This window comes from Sebastes fasciatus, chromosome 9 (assembly GCF_043250625.1).
Source record: "Sebastes fasciatus isolate fSebFas1 chromosome 9, fSebFas1.pri, whole genome shotgun sequence".
Classification (NCBI taxonomy): Eukaryota; Metazoa; Chordata; class Actinopteri; order Perciformes; family Sebastidae; genus Sebastes; species Sebastes fasciatus.
This window is the reverse complement of record NC_133803.1, coordinates 34,366,793-34,389,125: the sequence shown is the minus strand read 5'-3', so window position 1 is coordinate 34,389,125 and position 22,333 is coordinate 34,366,793. Positions and strand designations below refer to the sequence as shown.

Here is a 22,333-nt window from a genome sequence, read left to right as displayed (position 1 = left end):
GATATTTTTTTAATTGTTATTTTTACGCAGAGAGCATTCATCATTTAATTGGTCTATTTATAGGCATTATAGGATATTTGTGGTTACAATTTAATCTGATCAATGTAATGGCTCTGAAATTAAAAGGAATTAAATAAATAAATAAATAATCATAGCCCAAGTTGATTTTAATTTTATTATTATCATTATTATTCGTTTAGTGTATGAAACAGAAATGTTTTTTCTTATGATTTTTGGTTATATTATTTGGCTAATTCCTTTTAACTTCAGAGCCATTCAATCGATCAGATTAAATTGTAACCACAAATCGCCTATAATGCTTATAAATAGACCAATTAAATGATAAATGCGCGCTGTGTAAAAATAATAATAATAAAAAATCTGTAATTTTTATTTCATCATTTATTTATTTATTTATTTATGCATAGTTTCCAGAATATTGTAGACCATAATATAATAATTAAAATAGATTAGAAAATTGCACTGTGAACGGCACAAATCCTGCAGTCTTAACGAACATAGCTGCCTATGTTATCGTGAATTATTCTGGATTTAAAAACCTTTGCATGTCTGTATGTAGATCATAGTGCATGTAATTGTTGCACTAAAGTTAGATATACTACAACGGTTCCTATTATTTATTATCTTATACGAAAAGTTATTCCTCATATTTCGTGGAGTATTATTTAAACACAATAGATCGCTGTTTTCTGATAGTAATACAATTTAGATAAATGAAAGGCTGAAGTGGTAAACGTCAGTTAGCAGAACATTTGTGCACAATCCAATAAGATAAGAATAAGATACATAATACTGCAATGTTGACCAGTAACTTAGAGAGCCACTGATGCACCAACAGTGTCCTGCAGCCCTGAACATGATGTGGTTAAAGGTTGTTAAACAGATTAATGTCGCTGTTGTCGTGTATTTGGATCAGAATCTGCAGCTGTGACTTTAATCTGAATGTCATAAACTGCTGTAGCTCTAGTAGATTGTCTCCTGGCTGCTGTTTATGGCCTGCAGAGCAGAGATAGTCTCACCTTTTAACATCTTTAGAAGATGCCATAACTCCTCATAACTCGAGCTGTGTTTACACATAAACACACAAACACACCAGTGGAATATGAAATCATCTTCAGTCTGTAAGGTTATATTGATAACGTTTCTAAAGTGAAGCAAATCCTGCAGCCTGCAGACGCGAACACGATCATTAAAGCTTCATTTCAATGTCATTATTAACCATTTTAAAATAGTATTCTTAAAAAGGAGATTATGATGTCAAACCACTAAACCAGATAATCCCCAACATATGGAATAAGGTTGTTTTTTTTAATTTACTGTAAGAACACACATGCTGCACACACACAAACACACACACACACACACACACACACACACACACACACACACACACACACACACACACACGCTGTTTGATGCTATAAGGTCAGCTTCCTACGAAATATGTTCAAACACACAGACCTCTGTTATAACTTTAAAAAAAATACAATAAACAATCTGATGTTGTGTGACTGTGAGGTGAAGACAGACAACAATATTATGATCAGAAACAGACCTCCTCATTTGAAATCATTTTTGATTTAAAAAAAAAAAAAAAAGATATTAAGTGTGGACATTTTTAGGATCTTTAAATAGCACTGAAATTATTTAATAGTTTTATTTTATATTGCATTTTTGTTTTGATGTAGCAGCAATTTTTTGAAAATATCATTTGACTTTAAAAAGCTCAAGATTAAACAAAACAACAAACAACTATATAATGTGAATCAAAGTCACGTCTTACCACTGAAACACGTGTTGAAATTCCCCAAAAACTATGTTATGTCCGGATATCCAACAGAATGAGAGGAAACCATCTTCAACCCAACTACAACCTCTAATAATGATTAGATTACATGTTGATCCACTACAGGTGGATCTCAGGGCCTTTGGGGACCACAGAACATCCTCCTCCACCTCCTCCTAACCCTAACCCTAACCCTAACCAACCTCTACCTCCTCCTCCTCTACCTCCTCCTGCTCTACCTCCTCCACCTCCTCCACCTCCACCTCCTCCACCAGGTGGAAGTGGAGGAGGTGTAACCTCTTCATCTCCACCTCTATCTGCCCTCCCTCCACCTTTACAGTCATAACTCCATCTCTGAGCCAAATATGAAATCAAGACGCACTTACTTGTTCTGTTCTAATCTCGCGTTAACACGTGGAGGCTCTGTTACTGTAAAGTCCCGTTGGATCGAAGCTGATAGAAGCTGATTATCGGAAACGGATCGGAACCGTCTCCGGTGTTCTCCTCCTCTCAGCGACACAAAGAGCTTTCTGTTGATTTGGGACTAATATCAGCTACAGTCCATCTGGCCGCCTGTCGGCTCTTCTCTCTCTGTTATATTTCGGGTCTTGTCAAACCGCCGCAATAAAACGCACTTTATTACCGTCACGTGCTCTGCTGCTTTTTTTTTTTCTTTGCTCCCACGAGGGTTCATAAATTATTAGACCATGCACCAAGAGCAGCTTTATTCAAGAAAGGCGCCAAAGAAAGAAACGCTTTAATCTCCGAGGTTCTGAGCTGCTGCAGATTAAATATAATAATAAACTCTCAAAGAATAGTTGCATATTTTATTCCTCTTTTCAATTCTATAAGTCTATTTTTCTTCTCTTTTTTTGAAGAGAAACAAAGAAAATGTTTTTTTTCTTTGTGTTTCTGGTGTTTTAATTTAATTATTTGCCTTCTTTGATATAATTTTGGCTTTTGGTTGCTATAATAAATTGAGGGCAACACATTTTCCTTGAAGAAATGATGTTGGACATTTATGGATGCATGTGCCATTTAATGTAAAATAAGTATTAAGAAAGATAAAGTTATAGCTAAAATATGAAATAAATACATTTTCTTTCTTTTTTAAAGCTTTTTTTTGTTTAAAATGGAAAGAAACACTAGTTGTATTCTTTGTTTTTCAGCTTAAGGACACACATGAAGCCAATTTGTGTAATTGTGGCTTTTGGTTGCTATAATAATTGAGTTTAACACATTTTTCCTTGAAGAAAACGTGTTGGACATTTGTGGATGGTGTAAAACATCCGTGCGTAAATATTGTATTTGGTGTGCGTAAAATAGAGAGTGTGCATGCTGCAGCTTGTAAAATAAGTATCAAGAAAAATAAAGTTATAGCTAAAATATAAAAGAAATACATTTTCTTTCTTTCATGGCATATAAATGCCTATTTTTTTAAAGCTTTTTTTTTTGTTTAAAATGAAAAGAAACACTAGTTGTATTCTTTTTTTTTCAGTTGTAGGACACACATAAAGCCACTTTGTGTGATAAACAATATGTCGGTGGATTAAACACATGCATATCTATGAAGATGGACAAATTCATGTGCATTTATACAAATATTGCTATAGTGTGTCTTAAGACCACATTGAGGGATGCACTTTGAGAAACTGTCCTCATATCATATCAGCATCAATGTATATTCTAGTTTTATTCTTCTTGAATGCATTCACCGCTGGAGCATCTGTTAGTTTGTACACAGATATGCAGTATATACCCTTAATATGAAGTTTCTGCATCAGGCCTGGTGATTGTAACCAAATGCAAAGTGTGTCATTATTCTAAATGAATCATAAAGGATGTTACTGATCCCTCTTGTTTTCTCCTGTAACCCTGTCCAGTAGCTGTATGGCTTGGTTGGAGCATTTAGAAACACAATAAGAGTTAAACATATAATAATTGAGGGCAACACATTTTCCTTGAAGAAATCGTGTTGGACGTTTTGTGGATGGTGTAAAACATCCGTGCGTAAATATTGTATTTGTTGTGCGTAAAACAGAGAGTATGCATGCTGCAGCTTGTTTGTGGTTTCTGCACTGCAGTCCTTTTCCTCCAAAACAAGCAGAGAGACTAAACGCACTTTTCCGGATGTTTCTGGAATGCTGTTTGGAGCATTTGTTTCCTGCTTTGATTTCCGTAAATGGGGAGCAATAAAACCATAAAGTGTCTCTGTGAAAACAGACACACAGTCTGTGTGGCAGCACCTCTGAAGCAGCTCAAGTGTCAAAACAAACCAAAAGTTTGGCCTACGTATAAAACATCTTATTTAAAAAAAGGCCTGCTTGAAATAGTGATAAGTTGATAATAATAAAAAGCACAGTAATAATAATATTAATGCCAAAAAAACACATTAATTTATCCATCTGTCTTCAGGAAAATGACATTTACGCACATTTCTAATGTATTTTTAATCATGTTCATCTTTTTGCAATCGTTTTTTTAGTTTAGATTTATTCGTGTCCTTTTCAGAAATGTTCCAAAATATTCCTAAAATGTTAAGCAATAGTTAATTAAATTATTAATAATTATTATTATTGTTTGCACACCACCAATATTTGCACTATCTGTTTATATTCATTTTGTTTATAGCTTATTTTGTATATTTTATATTGGTAGAATTTCAATTTTTTTATTCTTATTTTATTCTAACGTTTTTATCTATTCTTTTTGTTATTATACTGTTTAACTTGCACCAACAAAACCAAAGCAAATTCCTAGTGTATACCTCTTACACCTGGCAATAAACACCATTCTGATTCTGATAAAGAGAAGGTTTAGCAGAATGTCTCCAGTATAAACAAGATGCTCAATGTTCCAGGAGTGCAGCTTTAAAAGAATCCGTTTAATTCTTTAATCAACAAAGTGTCACCGCCGGTTTTAACCCACTTTGGATCGGTGATTTATGGCGCCTTGGTTTGGCGTCCTGCCTAAATAAAACGCCTCCTAGCAGATGGAGAATAAAACATCCAGACCAAAACACAAATGTCCAGCAGGACAGCAGAGCGCATGAAGGCGCCCTGTTCGAGGTGCATTCACGGTAACTGGGAGAAGAGAACTCTCATGAACTGGAGATGGTGAGGAGGAGAAGATGGTGACGTTACCGGAGTCTGGGTTGATGAATACTGGAGATAAAATATCAGAGCTGAGTCTGCAGCGCCATCTAGTGTTTACAAAGATACATAACATCTGCAGCTCTGTAGTCTGTGAGGAGACAATGAAGGATGCTGCAGCAGATCTACTCTGTAGTAATCTCATCTCAAGGTGTTTTCGATTCTTATTAAAGGTCCCATATCGTTCTCATTATCAGGATCATACTTTTTACTACTACTATTTTGTGTTTCTACTAGAACATGTTTACATGCTGTAATGATAAAAAAACCTTTATTTCCCTCATACTGTCGGTCTGAATATACCTGTATTTACCCTCTGTCTGAAACGCTCAGTTTTGGCGCATTTTGACGAAATTGCAACATAATTGCGTTGCTAGGCAACAGCTCGGGTCCATGTTTACTTCCTGTCAGCTGATGACATTCACATAGACTGCAACCAGGAATAAACTAGGACACATTTAGTATGTTTACGTTTAAATCTGTGTAAACAGTCTAAATAATGTCCATTTGTGACATCACAATGGACAGAAATCCTGACGACTTGTTTCAAATGCAGAGTTTCTGAATACGGGCTGTGTGTATTTCCCTGTGGATTGAGTGTTTCGATACTTTCACAGTATTTATATAGGACTTAAGCCTGCTTTATAATAAAAAAAGATGAAAATCCCACTTTTTTGTAATATGGGCCCTTTAAGAGTTTGGTGTTTGGACAAGGAGGATGTAGCAGCAGTATGAGCTATTTTTCTGTATTGATCCATACTATTGAAATTAATTTGTTTCATGCAGATCTGTGTTCACGATGCAGGTTAAAAAAAAGTCTAATCATTTAAGAACAAATGACAAATTTAGAGAAGAGTGCAGCTTGGATGGGGATTTTTGCTTTTTGAGTGCTTTCCCTCGTGCATACTGCACTGTGCATCACCTATTCCCTCACTGATAGCACCCCCTGGTGGCTCATAATAACAACATAACTACATAACATTTTAAAATAAGATGCAATCACCTGAACATCAACTGTTTAACCAAAATGGTACTAAGATACTTATTATATCTCACACAGTTAGCCTACATTTGTTATAATCTCTGTGTTTAATCCAATAGAAAATGTGTTAACTAAGAAACAGTCTGTCTAAATGGTACAATATGATACATAATTAAATAGCTTTTCTTTTGTTTAATCATATCCTTTTTTTTTGTTACCTGTATCAGATGATGATGATGATGATGGCCATCTGCTTCACTTTAGATAAACTGCTCAAGCTGAGTGTGTTCTGGAAGAAAAGAACAGTTAAATGCATGAGAAAGAGCTTCTTAAAATGTGTAAAGTCTGTGGATAAATGTCAGAGACAAGCCATGAGAGAATGTCTCTTTTATTAAAAACTAATGCTCATTATTAATTCTCAGTTTGGTTCAGTAAAAGCAGTGAAATCCGGCTCTCAGGACAAACCTGCAGGTTGTTTTTCTTCATTGTAAATGTGCAGCTGCATCTGAAATCTCTGCACCGTCCTGCAGGGACAGAGAGGGACATGTTGTGTAATTTACTGACGGTGGACACAAACATCTTCCTTCTCGCTCTCAGGCTCTGTCTCTGTCTGTCTTTCTGTCTGTCTCAGGCTTTAATTTAATGTTTGTCTCATTCTCTGCATCACTGTCTCCTTTTGTCTCTTTGTTTCTCTCCCTCTCTCACACACACTCACACACCCTCACACACACACACACACACACACACACACACACTCACACTCTCCCTGCTGCATTGCAGTAGGTTGTAAATACTGAGTGCCAGCTGAGCTTGACTGAGCAGCACCAGTGAAATACTGTCTTTGTTTCTCTCTATCTCTCACACCCCGCCTGCTGCCCTCAGGAGAGAGAGAGAGAGAAAAAAGAAGAAATGTAAAATTTAAAAAAGGGAGGATATAGTGTCTCTTTGTGTCTCTGACACTCAGGCTGCCCTCGTAAAAACAAGAACGTCAATGAAAACAAAAACATGGAGGAAAGGGTTCCTTCTGTCTTCTTCTGTCCATCTGTCTGTTTTATGGAGGAACGAGAAATCCAGTTCCTTTCACAAAGGCCTCAAACCATTTAATGTAAAAGAAGTATTAAGAAAGATAAAGTTATAGCTAAAATATTAAAGGAATAGATTTCTTTCTTTCATGGCATATAAAAGCCTATTTTTTAAAGCTTTTTTTGTTAAAAATGGAAAGAAACACTAGTTGTATTCTTTGTTTTTCAGCTTAACAACACACATGAAGCCACTTTGTGTGATCAACAATATGTCGGTGGATTAAACACATGCATATCTATGAAGATAGACAAATTCATGTGCATGTGCATTGATAAAAATATTGCTAAAGTGTGTCTTAAGACCACATTGAGGGCTGCACTTTGAGAAACAGTCCTCATATCAGCATCAATTTATATTCTAGTTTTATTCTTCTTGAATGCATTCACCGCTGGAGCATCTATTAGTTTGTACACAGATATATATACAATTAATATAAAGTTTCTGCATCAGGCCTGGTGATTGTAACCAAATGCAATTGTGTCATTATACTAAATGAATCATAAAGGATGGTGCTGATCCCTCTTGTTTTCTCTTTTAACCCTCTCCAGTAGCTGTATGACTTGGTTGGAGCATTTAGAAATACAGGAACAGTTAAACAGGAGTCCTGTTTCTTGTATCTCTAAATATGCAATCTAGTAATATAGGAATTATCTTCATATGCAACTAGTTTTAGTTTGATATGCTGGTGAATAAAATACATTTTTGCATCCACAATGGAGTCTAATATATCATTACAATTACAAATTCAGATATGCTGTAACATTCTGCTTAATTAGTTAAAGCTGTATTATGCAACATTAATAGCATTGCAATCTGCAGCAGAACATTAAATAGAACAATTCAAATATTCACAAACGTGCACCTATAAAGCAATGATTGGATATCTATTCGTTTTCACACCACAGTCATATTTCATGTGTTGGTAAGAGTTAAACAGGAGTCCTGTTTCTTATATCCATAAATGTGCAATCATAGTAATATAGGAATTATGTTCATATGCAACTATTTTTAGTTTGATATGCTGGTGAAAAAAGACATTTTTGCATCCACAATGGAGTCTAATGTATCATTACAATTACAAATTCAGATATACTGTAACCTTCTGCTTAATTAGTTAAAGCTGTATTATGCAACATTAATAGCATTGCAATCTGCAGCAGAACATTAAATAGAACAATTCAAATATTCACAAACGTGCACCTATAAAGCAATGATTGGATATCTATTCGTTTTCACACCACAGTTTGTATTTCATGTGTTTGTACCTGATGTGAGCAGAGACGTGATGTGGACTCCATGTTCCTCTGCTGCAGCGTCCTGCAACACCAACACTACAAAGTAGAACACACATTACGTTAAATTACAATCAGAAACGAGTGGAACATACATTTGTTCAAAGAAGTTTGGAAGAGTGGTTATATAGACAGTCGAGACAGGAGAGCAAACATGCAGAATAAAGGAGAGAAATAAAGGAGAGCAAACATGCAGAATAAATGTACTTACGCATCTTTTTCCTCCTTCGAGCAGCCAGCTTTCTGCTGTTGGTGATAAACATTATTTTGAGAGACGTTTGTTTTGCAGATTTAAACATTAAAACGAAACATTTAACGAATAAATCAGACTCATCTAGTCATGCACGCTGCAGAGAGATTAAAGAAATACTGTAGAGAGAAACCGTGCATGGAGGCGCGCGGGTGTGGAGGAGCAGCTCGAGGCGACCAGATTTACGCATGCACTGCACGCGCACACATGACAGTCAGCGGCCAATGGCGCGCGGTGTCTGCTCGTAAAATGGTTTTATGAGCATTGTGTGCGTGTGTGTGTGTGTGTGTGTGTGTGTGTGTGTGTAAATCGTGCGGACAGAAAAGGGGGATTTGTGGCAGCTGCACTCCAGAGAGAGAAAGCTGCAAAGAAACATACACATGCACGAACACTTCTGGGAATCCAAACACCTCCAGCCTGCTTTAAGGCCTCTGATCCAGTCTGTCCAGTCTGCTCTTAATTTTTATTTGGTGACTATTTTGTGGAAAACGACGAAGAAAAAATAATTAAATGTAGAAAAATAAATGTAATTTATGTCTGATATGAAGGCATGAAAAGCAGACTTTGTCATAGCTAATATATACTATATGGTTACTCACCTCTCCAGCTTTATGCTTCATTATCCTTTGCCTTAAAAGAGGTCAGAAATTCCACAATCTTTTCCTCAACTGGGTGAAAGAATATATTAATTTACACAGATCTTCACTTCTTATATTCTCTCTGTTAAATGGAAAAATCGTGCAGACAGAAAAGAGGGATTTGTGGCAGCTGCACTGCAGAGAGAAAGCTGCAAAGAAACAAACACATGCACGAACACCTCTGGGAATCCAAACACCTCCAGCCTGCTTTAAGGCCTCTGATCCAGTCTGTCCAGTCTGTCCAGTCTGCTCTGGGATTTTTATTTAGTGACTATTTTGTGGAAAACGACGAAGAAAAAAAAAGATATGAAATGTAGAAAAATAAATGTAATTTGTGTCTGATATGAAGGCATGAAAAGCAGAAAACCATGACAGTTTTTAATTAAAAATCTTGAGTAGGGCTTCAACTAACCATTGTTTTCATTTTCGATTATTTTCTCGAGTAGTTGTTTGGTTTATGAAATGGTGAAACATGAAATCAGTGTTTCCCTAAAGCTCAAGATGACGTCCTCAAATGTCTTATTTTGTCCACAACTCAAAGATATTCAGTTCACTGTCACAGAGGAGGAAAGAAACCAGAAAATATTCACATTTAAGAAGCTGCAATAATTGACTAACCAATTATCAAAATAGTTGTTGATTATTATAATAATGAATCTAATCTTGAGTGCATTTCAATGCCCACCAGACACTTCAATAAGTCATCTTACATATCAGAGCATGCTCAGAAAATCATTTTATTCATCAGCTTGAATACATGTTCATTCATTTAGACATTATGTTCCTTACTAGTGAGAGAAGCTGCTGCCATTAAACAGAACAGAGGCCTTCTCTCTCATTTCCATTTTCATGACGATGGCAGCCATCTTAAACTACCAGACCTGCACATCTCTACCATTTTAGTGTCAGGGACTCCAAGAAGAAGAGGAGGCTTGAAAACACAGAACACAGAACAAGAAGAGGAAATCAGAAAGCATCCGATGTTCAGATGCATGTTTTCTGTCTCCTGAAGCTGCCACATTTCCCTCTTTATATTCTCAATCCTGCCTTTGTCACGTTGTCACATTTGTCACCTTGTCCTGAGGAAACTCACAGTTTGAATAAAGCTGAACTAGCAATACTACATGAATACATAGTTATAATAGAAGCTGCATGTTGCTGAAGGTTCAGAGCTCAGGATGGGGATTATTTGATTTTACAAGGATTACTGCATATAAAACAAAACCTGTTTTACTGTTTACACCGAGTCAGCTTTAAGAAAAAGAAAAAAGGTAGAAAAGCCACAAGGTAATTACAGAACAAAATAAGTAGCACATTCAACTACAACACAATACCCACAACACAACACGATACCCCCACAATACTAATATACAGTATATATATATATATGCTCCATGACCATGTTAAAATAACTTGTAGCTATTATAAAAAATATTTAAAAAAACAAATAATGAATATATTTCAGACAATTCCACAGTAGAAGGCAGCATATTGCACAGCATTACAGTCCATTCAGTTCAGGTGTCCTGTGTGTCAATAATGATATGGAGGTGAGGTGTATTTGTGTCCCTCTTTAACGTCCTTTGCCACCAGTCTGATTGTATCTGTGAAGAAGCTGTAGTGAAAGCATGTAGTGCTCTGTGAGTGGAGATGCTCTCTGGTCTGTGGTGTCTCAGGTTGTGTGTGTTTTAGGTCTGTGATTTATGATTTGTCTTTTCATAGTTGTGTGACTAGATGTGTTGACAGCATTTTAATACATATGTATTTGAAGACTCAGTGACTTATGTCATCAGCGGTGAAAGAGATGGCAAGATGCTTTTTTTCTGTTTCTGTTTTACAATAATTCATGCTTTTTTAATTTTGTTATGAGATATTTGACATTTTCTTTTCCTCGGCTTAAAATAAATAAATAAAATGGCTAATTTTTAACTTAACTGAAGTTTGTTTCTATTCAGTTTTACAGAGGTGTGTTGATTTATCATCTTAAAGGCTGGAGAACAGGAGGTTAAAGTGACTGCAGAGAACGTTTTATTTTGAAGAGGAAACAGAAAGTGGAAGTAGAATCACTGCAGTAATGCTCCACATGTCCAGTGTTTTCATGATATAAAATTAGTTTCTTATTCATGTAACTTTGGTGTCTAAATTAAAACAGGATGGATGAAAACGAGCATCATTAATATTTTACTGAATGGCCCTTTCCCTTTATAAGTATTACCCCATATCTCCAGATTAGAGATTTTTTCTCTCTTTAATCATTTTATAAAATTCTTAAAATAGTCTAAACATATAAAGGATATTGTTGTTAGCTGTTTCCTGAAAAGTTGAGATATCAAAGTTCAAGCTTTTAACACTACAGCTGTATTTGTATCTCATGTTGATAATCTTAATTTGTCCTGGAGTATGAAGAGTAAATGCAGTGGAAAAGTTTTAGCTTTCCATTTAATGACACTGAATTAGTGAACCGGATGGAATACTGTTAATAGATGCTGAAAGTTCAGGTTGAGATTTGAGATGCTGGATTCAAAGAGTTAACTGTTTCTGTTACATCCACAGTGATGAAATAAAAGTACAACAGCTCCACCCAGCAGACAGAGTCAGTCATTACACACACAGAGGCAGGCAGCAGAGTGTTTTTGTATCATGAGGTATCTACTTTCTGTCATATCACACAGATGCTTTATTCTATCATTCCTATTTTTTATGCCTTTGTCAACCAATTTTATTCCTATAATAACTTCAAATCATTGTTTTCTGTTTCTGTTGTAATTACTGCTTTTTAGTTAGGCTCAGTCATTGTGAAGGAGACACACACAGATGCAGCAGACATGCTCTATTTTCATTTTACACAGTATGCAAATTAACTGTAACCTTTTTTGTTTTCTTTTAACTTATTTGTTTATTTAATTTATTATTATTATTATTACTTTTTTTCCTCTTTGTCTTATTATTATTGTTATTATTGTTATTATTATTATTATTATTATTATTATTATTATTTATTTGATTCTATTATTTTTTTAAATTGTATTTCAATTTGAAATGCTGATGTTGTTTTCTGTAGTGTACTTACTGTGTTAGTCTCTAAACTCAACTACTTAAAAAATGCTTTATAAACTGTTGTAATTACGAACTGTAAATTGCATATACGAAAACAAAAGGGAAAAATAAAGTACATATACAAAATAATAAAATTATAGATAATCATAATGACAATAATAATATTAATAATATGAATAATAATAATAATAATAATATATACAACAATAAATATAGTATTAATAATAATAATAATAATAATGATGATGATAATAATAATCAATAAAATCATAATAATGTGTTTTTTTCTCAGATGACATTAATTACATAACTAATTGTCTTTTGAGAATAAATAAGTTAACATTTTGCAATGATGGTTGTTTCTTACAGTAGTTTATTCTCCAGTCGGTACTCGTTGTATGTTGATATGTTAATATATTAATATGTTGTATAGGATGAAGTTTAAATGTGTTAATCCTAAATCAGTTTATTGGAGACAATTAAATGATTTCTAATCATCACCTTCAAGAATATTCACATTAATAGTAGCCATATATAATAATATTCACATTAATAATAGCCTAATATATTAATATTCACATTAATAGTAGCCTAATATATTAATATTCACATTAATAGCAGCCTAATATATTAATATTCACATTAATAGTAGCCTAATATATTAATATTCACATTAATAGTAGACATATATATTAATATTCACATGAATAGTAGCCTAATATATTAATATTCACATTAATAGTAGCCTAATATATTAATATTCATATATAATAATATTCACATTAATAGCAGCCTAATATATTAATATTCATATATAATAATATTCACATTAATAGCAGCCTAATATATTAATATTCGAATTAATAATAGCCTAATATATTAATATTCACATTAATAGTAGCCTAATATATTAATATTCACATTAATAGTAGCCTAATATATTAATATTCATATATAATAATATTCACATTAATAGCAGCCTAATATATTAATATTCACATTAATAATAGCCTAATATATTAATATTCACATTAATAGTAGCATAATATATTAATATTCACATTAATAGTAGCCTAATATATTAATATTCACATTAATAGTAGCCTAATATATTAATATTCATATATAATAATATTCACATTAATAGCAGCCTAATATATTAATATTCACATTAATAATAGCCTAATATATTAATATTCACATTAATAATAGCCTAATATATTAATATTCACATTAATAGTAGCATAATATATTAATATTCATATATAATAATATTCACATTAATAGCAGCCTAATATATTAATATTCACATTAATAATAGCCTAATATATTAATATTCGAATTAATAATAGCCTAATATATTAATATTCACATTAATAGTAGCATAACATATTAATATTCACATTAATAATAGCCTAATATATTAATATTCATATATAATAATATTCACATTAATAGCAGCCTAATATATTAATATTCACATTAATAGTAGCATAATATATTAATATTCACATTAATAATAGCCTAATATATTAATATTCACATTAATAACAACTCCCTCCTGAGTTTACTACAGAAGCTGGTAATCTGGTATAAAACTCTGCTGCATGAATGTTTCTTAAATAATGATTTTGCATGTAACTCTCTGTAGTTGTTCCAGTCCAATAGATGTTACTGTTCCGTTGTGGATTCAGTTTTATTGCAGACACTGTGTTGGGAACAACATTTAATCTGCAGCAATAATCTGAACATTACTTTCCGTCCTATTTAATTTCTGCAGCACAATAAGTGTTCCCTTTGTTCTAGTTGACTGCTAATGTAGCTCTGTCGTTATATTCACATTCATCCGGATTCATATCCACCTTTTCTTTGTTCCATTATCGGGTTTTAAATCTAATTTCTTATTTACCTTTTTTCACCTTTTATTGTTCAATCTTTTGCTGCGTATTACAGAGTGTTTATTTATTATTATTATTATTATTATTATTATGAAATGTTAACAGAAATCTGAAGAGTTCGTTTGCAGAAACATTTAAAGGTCATTATTAAAGAGCAAAAAAAACATGATTTAGTAAATTAAATTAAAACAGAGATGTCTTTATTTGTATTTTCAAGCTTTCTTGTCTTCTGTATATAAACCTCACACACTGTCTGTGTGCGTAATGACGCACTGACATTTTAATTTAGGAAATGAGACAAGAAGGTTATTTTCTTCTTATTCACTGCAAGAAAACATTAAAATTCAGTTCATTATAGCAAATAGTGTTGTTGAGGATTTGTTGCATTAAAGCTGCAGGTCAGTTTCTTATGTTGGCCTTTACACTGAAGTGTTAAATTATCTTAATATAATAGATTTTAAAATGATAAAACCACTTTGTAAATCTTTTGCTGCGTATTTCAGTGTGTTTATTTGTATTATTATTATTATTATGAAATGTTAACAGAAATCCGAAGAGTTCGTTTGCAGAAACATTTAAAGGTCATTATTAGAGCGCAAAAAATACATGATTTAGTAAATTAAATTAAAAACAGAGATATCTTTATTTGTATTTTCAAGCTTTCTTGTCTTCTGTATATAAAGCTGTAACACCCCACACACTGTCCGCGTGCGTGATGACGCACTGACATTTTAATCTAGGAAATGAGACAAGAAGGTTATTTTCTTCTTATTCATTGCAAGAAAAAATACATTGTATTACAATTATATTCATTATAGAAAATAGTGTCATTTGTGGCATTAAAGCTACAGGTCAGTTTCTTATGTTGGCTTTACACTGAAGTGTTAAATTATCCTAAATAATAGAAATAGATAATAGATAATAGAAACCACATTAGAGATGGCCGATACAAGCAGTCCGAGGTCAGATCCACACCAAAAACAACCCAGTTTACAACTGAGAAGCGTCTGAGTCTGGATTTGACCTCGGACTGGTTGTATCGTTGATCTCTAATCTGGTTTCTATCATTTTAAAATCTATTATTTTAGGATCATTTAACACTTCAGTGTAAACCAACATAAGAAACTGACCTGCAGCTTTAATGCCACAAATCCTCAACAACACTATTTGCTATAATGAACAGAATTGTAATGTTTTCTTGCAGTGAATAAGAAGAAAATAACCTTCTTGTCTCATTTCCTATAATAAAATGTCAGTGCGTCATTACGCACACAGACGGTGTGTGAGCTATTACAGCTTTTTATACTGAAGCAAAATAAAGCTTGAAAATACAAATAAAGATATCTCTGTTTTTAATTTAATTTACTAAATGATGTTATTTTGCGCTCCAGGGAATATTATTTTAATAATTTATTTATTTATTGTGTTGAGTTGAATGTGCTACTTATTTTGTACTGTAATTACCTTGTTGTGCCTTTTCTACCTTTTTTCTTTACTGTTATTTTACTGGGAAATTCTTAACAGTGCAGACTCAGACGCTTCTCAGGCATAAAGAGGGTTGTTTCCAGTTGTATAATAGTATAATTTCCTGTGTTTTGTGGTGTTTGTGGTGTGTGGAGACGTGATTGAGGCTGTCTGGTCTGGTCTCCTCTGCAGACAATGACTTTAACATTTAGAGGACAGTTGGAGCTGCAGGCAGGAAAGAGTCCTCCAATAAAACCATATAGTCCTGCTGGCTGTCTGGACTAAATGACTTTATGGTGCTTCTCTCTGCATGTCTCTGCATGTCTCTGTCTCTCTCTGCGTGTCTCTGTGTGTCTTGAGTTGGGCGGAAAGTCACGTTTATTCTCCAAATGCATGCTGTTGGTTTATGACCCTGCAGGAGGATGAGCTGCAGAGCTGAGCTGAGTTTATATGAGCTGCAATAAAGAAGCGAAGCTACGAGCTGCTGCAGTGACTTTGACAAAACAAGGAGGCACAAAATGTCCCTCTGTGGACTCTGAGACTCACACTTCATACCTGAGAGCAGTCAAACACCTTGACGTTGGAATAATACAATCATAATAAAATCATGTTATTGGGCTGTAATCCGGTGAAACGTCAGACATGACATACTGCTTTTATACATCAGATAATCCGTTTTTCCTTTGGAATTCAGAAAGGAAAAAACGTTTTTTTATTTTTTCGTTTTAAACCAAAAACCAGGAAACGGCCGTTTTCTCGTTTTTCGTTTCTGAATCAAAAAATGAAAAACGAACCCAAACCGGGCCGTTTGTTTGTTTTTGCGAATTCCTTTTCTCATTATTCGTTTTGAATTGAAGAACGGAAGTCACGTGGGTTTTTCGTTTTTTCGTTTTAAACCACAAACGAAAAACGGAATCACGTGGTGCTCTGTTTGTTTTTTGTTTCCAAACGAAAAACGAAAAAAACAAATTAAAAAAACGATCCGATTTAGTTTCTTCAAGTTTCTTTTTGTCATTTTCTGTTTTGAATCGAAGAGCTGAGAACGGCAGTCACGTGACCCGGAAGTGAAGGCAAACATGTCAAAATAAAAGCCAAGAAGATAGTTTGGTCATTCTATAAAAGTGTAACATTATTTAAGCACAGGATCGAGGTAATAGTAGAAGATAAATAGGCTAAATAAATACATACTGTACCTAAAAAAGCCTAATTAATTATATATCCTAGACACCTACACTGTGCCAAAATCATGGAAATTCACAATAATTAGGCCTGTGCTAAAAAAGCCAGGCGCAGGTAAGCCAAATGATCTTTGGCCCATCGCAATAACCTCCATATTGTGTAAAACCATGGAACGAGTTCTTGCCAGCCACCTGACCAGCACAGTGGCTACTAAGCTAGATCTGCTCCAGTTCGCTTAAATAAGAGCGACAGAGTCCCAGACGACGCTGTGCTGACTCTGCTTAACACCGTCCACTAAACACCTTATGCATCCTAAAGGTTATGCCAGAGCTTTATTTGTGGACTTTAGCTCAGCTTTTAACTCAATGAAGACACATATTCTCCTGAAAAGGCTCCTTGATCTCAACATCAACACAGGGTTAGTGTTGTGGATCAGAGGGTCTGTGTCAGGGAGAACATGTCAGACAGGCTGCCCACAAGGCTGTGTTCTTTCCCCTGTGCTATTCTCTCTTTTTACTAATGAATTTATGACCAATGAGAAACATTTTAGACTGTTTAAGTATGCGGATGACATGGCCTTAGTTGGCCTTTTACAGGAAACAGGCCCACTAGGTGAAGCTGCCTATCTGGCCCACACTACAGCCCTTCAGACACGGTGTCACACTAGCCAGCTAGAAATCAATGTGGCCGAGACGAAAGAATTAATCATGTGCTGCACAAAACAACATTTGATCACAGAGCCAGTTTCACTTGATGGCCAACATGTTGAAACTGTGGAACACTTTAAATACCTCGGTACAGTCCTGGACACCCAGGTGAGCTTCTCTGAAAATACAGAGTATATCTTCAAGAGATGCTCACAGCGACTTTATCTTCTAAGGAAACTCAGTGGCCTCGGTGTCAGCCGGCAGATTTTAGAATTAGTGTACAAAACTATTGTTGAGAGGATTTTAACCTTTAACCTTCCTGCCTGGTACGGTCACCTACACTGTAGATAGAAGAATAAACTGTTTAGGATCGTGTCAATGGCAGGCAAAATAGGTGGTAAACCCCAAAAGCCCTTGACTCAACTTTTTACAGAAAGGACGAGGAAGAAGGCGAGGAGCATCCTGGCAGATAGCTCCCATCCTCTCTGCAGCCAGTCGGGAGGCGCTATAGAGCCCCTCTGGCAACTAAACATGTGTTTAAAAAGTCTTTCATCCCAAATGCCATCAATACTCTAAACTCAACACAGTGACTGAGCAGATCTGAGCCACAGACACTGACATGAACTGTTTTTAATGTGTAACATAACCTGTCTGTTTTTTACTAACTGCTGTCTGTTGTTTTCTGTGTTTTGTGAGCCGAAGAGAAAAATCCACCCTGGTGGACAATAAAGTTTGATTGTATTGATCAGTTCATATTGAGGGGCCGTCAGCTTTACAATTTAGTTTGGAGGGAGATTCAGTACCAGTGAAGTCAGTGCATTTTATGAGTGGGCCTTCTGTGACGTTACCCACCGTAGGGGTCAGAGGTCACCACTCCTCAATCCCCAAGGATTTTCTTTTCAGTCAAATTTTCCATTTTGATGCATTTATAGATGAAAAGTCAAGTCAATAAACATGGTCAATGATAGAGAAGTATGGTTGATCAGCATGTTTGCCAACCTTCAGACATCATAGTCTAATATGAGGATTAATCAGCCTGAGTTCACTAAAAAACTGAAATCACTAACTTTCTGTATTCTGTTTGGTGGTTTATGATGCTTTTCAATCATTTCTAGCCTGTTTGGTAGTTTATGAGGCTTTTCAATCATTTCTAGTCTGTTTGTTAGTATATGTAATTTAGTTAATTTGTTCGACATCATGATAATGCTGATTTTTCAACCAGTGGTTATGACATTAATGCCAGCTAGACAGAATAAAGCTCTGTCTGTCATGACAATAGAACTGTACTGAAAGCCTTTCCTTTACTCGGGTGACTCTTTACAGCCGTCTGAAGACAGCAGGTATCTGTTAAATCTACAGTATCTGGAGTGATGAAGTGGCCTTCAGTCCAGTACAGTATTGTCATGACAGACAGAGCTTTATTCTGTCTAGCTGGCATTAATGTCATAATCGCTGGTTGAAAAATCAGCATTATCATGATGTAGAACTACTCGGCTACAGTCTTCCTAGTGGAGTGAAGGGATCAGGTGGAAGTGTCAGGTGTGTTGAAAGGAGTAGCCACATAGTGCTTCTCACCTGCCGACATAAAGAAACAGCCCATAGTGAGAGAGAACATTGTCAATTATCTGAATAACATCTGTAGAGACCCTCCCTGTTGTATAACATCTGTAGAGACCCTCCCTGTTGTATAACATCTGTAGAGACCCTCCCTGTAATTTATCACACACTTTTTGGATAAAAGACATTCGTGTGTTAATGAAAATAACAAAACAAAAAAATATCTATTTATTTATTTGTGTATTTATTTAGCCTATTTATCTTCTACTGTTACTTTGATCCTGTGCTTAAATAATGTTACACTTTTATAATATGACCACACTATCTTCTTGGCTTTTATTTTGACATGTTTGCCTTCACTTCCGGGTCACGTGACTGCCGTTCTCAGCTCTTCGATTCAAAAGAGAAAATGACAGAAAGAAACTTGAAGAAACTAAATCGGATCGTTTTTTTAATTTGGTTTTTTCGTTTTTCGTTTGGAAACAAAAAACAAACAGAGCACCACGTGATTCCGTTTTTCGTTTGTGGTTTAAAACGAAAAAACGAAAAACCCACGTGACTTCCGTTCTTCAATTCAAAACGAATAATGAGAAAAGGAATTCGCAAAAACAAAAAAACGGCCCGGTTTGGGTTCGTTTTTCATTTTTTGATTCAGAAACGAAAACGAAAAAATAAAAAAACCTTTTTTCCTTTCTGAATTCCAAAGGAAAAACGGAATATCCGATGATACCAGACCACTACGAGACTCATTTTACTATTACAACTACTCATTTTAGTGCAGTAGTGTTCTGTGTGTTTCTCTATCATACAAATACTGTAGTATAAATACCATGTACTGTAGTATAAATACCATGTACTGTAGAATAAAAAAAACATAATATAAACATTTATTTAAAAAAATAATAAATTACAGCAGTCTACAACTGTAATTTGGTTTTATTCTATAATATTCTATCCTAACGATTTTCTGCAAAAAATGTAGTATAGCCTACCTAGTAGTAGTAGTAGTAGTAGTAGCAGTAATTGTAAGCTAGTAGTATTTTGTGTATCTCTCTCAAAATATAGATATAACCATTTAATACAAAAAATAGTAATAACAATACAACTATAATTTTATTACAGCTATAATAATCTAACCAAACTATTGGATACAAAAAATATGTATTATTATTATTATTAGTAGTAGTATTTTATGTTTCTCTATTTCAAACAAAACATAAACATTTAATACAAAATTATAAATAACAATACAACTGTAATTTTCTTATCTAACCAAACTATTGGATACAAAAAATATGTATTATTATTATTATTATTATTATTAGTAGTAGTAGTAGTAGTTGTATTTTGTATGTTTTTGTATTTCATACAACATATAAACATTTAATACAAAAATTCTAAATAACAATACACCTGTAATTTTACTACAGCTATAATAATAATAATAAATAAATAACAATCTAACCAAACTTTTTGTGTACAAAAAATATGTATTATATTATTATTATTATTATTATTATTATTATTATTATTAGTAGTAGTAGTGGTAGTAGTATAGTTAGTAGTAGTAGTAAATTGGTAGCCTATTATCATGTCTGTAATTGCCGTAATTATGGCCAGTAATGTTATTAAACCGTACTACATCTATTCAACTATAGCATTAGTGTAAATATTAAATAGAAGTCTAAAAACCGATGTGGCCATAATAACCAATCCGCTGCGTAAAATCCTTGAAGATGAGCCGAACAGAAGAATAAAAACAGTGAAAGTGCATAATTATTACCAATGATGACGTAATCCATCTTTTATTTCATTGAAAAACATCCTCACGAGCAGCACGTTGATCTCTTAATCTCCTGTCATCACATCAGTAGATGAAGGCTAACATAGCCTGTTGAGACAATCTGCTGTTACTGAGTCCATCTCATCTCCTCGTGAAAAAAATGTTCCCATAATATTCCTATAATAATATTTAAACTGGATGTTATTGTACATTGTAAAATGAAAAATAGGTTGTGCGTTGTTTCTGTGTGTAAAACGTCTCACATGAACTGTTTATTCTGACAAGAAGTAACAAAGAAATAACCATCAGACTGCTGTCACACCATAGCTTAGCATGACTGGTGTGTATGTGTGTGTGTGTGTGTGTGTGTGTGTGTGTGTGTGTGTGTGTGTGTGTGTGTGTGTGAACATAGACATTAACAACAGATATACACACTGTAGCAACAACAACAGCAACAACAACAGTAACAACAGATAGGCCCTTTAAGGCTGTAATACATGCACAGTTTATAAAAAGAACCAAAAACAAGGAAGCTCATGTTAAACACCCTCCTGGGTTATTATTATTATTATAGGGGAGACTGGGGCTGGTTGTGACACACAGAATTGCTCCAATCAGGAGCCAGATTAAAAACGATATGATTATCTGTGTATACAGTACAGGCCTCTCGGACACACCTGAAATACATATTTAATAATTAGTTTGTTTGTTTTAGAGTTAAAATTATGCAAACTTGAGGTCTTTTTCTGTTCCAATATTACAATTACAAGCTGTGTAACCATCTATAAGGTTGTGGATAGACATAAACATAACACATGTTTCAGCATGTTGATGTTGTCCAACTATTATCTCTACACATTTTTCGATATCTTATAGCCCTGGACCATAGAGCACCCGATTCCACTGTTATCAGGCCATTAAATAAGCGTTATCAATCGCTATAAACACCATAGATGTGGGTTATAGGGGCCTACTACACCTACTACGTTGTAAAAGTGAAACTTAAAAGCAACCCATTGAGGAGAAAAAAAACAGTCAGGTTTAGGCAACAAAAACTACAACTTTGTTAGGTTTAGGCAACAAAAACTACAACTTTGTTAGGTTTAGGCAACAAAAACTACAACTTCTTCAGGTTTAGGCAACAAAAACTACGACTTCTTTAGGTTTAAGAAATACAACTTATTTAGGTTTGGGCAATAAAACTACAACTTCTTTAGGTTTAGGCAAAAAACAGTCAGGTTTTGGCAATAAAACTACAATTTCGTTAGGTTTAGGCAACACAAACTACAACTTCTTCAGGTTTAGGCAACAAAAACTACGACTTCTTTAGGTTTAGGAAATACAACTTATTTAGGTTTAGGCAATAAAACTACAACTTCGTTAGGTTTAGGCAACACAAACTACGACTTCTTTAGGTTTAGGAACTACAACTTATTTAGGTTTGGGCAATAAAACTACGACTTCTTTAGGTTTAGGAACTACAACTTATTTAGTTTTGAACAATAAAACTACGACTTCTTTAGATTTAGGAACTACAACTTATT

The 22,333-nt window shown here is 34.2% G+C and overlaps 1 long non-coding RNA gene across 1 annotated transcript; it reads right to left on the bottom strand.

Annotated features, from left to right (window-relative positions):
• Nucleotides 1-6,073: 6,073 nt before the first annotated feature.
• LOC141773533 (uncharacterized) lies at nt 6,074-8,673 on the bottom strand. Its single transcript, XR_012595156.1, has 3 exons — nt 8,528-8,673; nt 8,290-8,355; nt 6,074-6,465 (listed from the first exon to the last, which is right to left on the bottom strand). It is a non-coding gene; the product is annotated as an uncharacterized LOC141773533 (long non-coding RNA).
• Nucleotides 8,674-22,333: the final 13,660 nt, after the last annotated feature.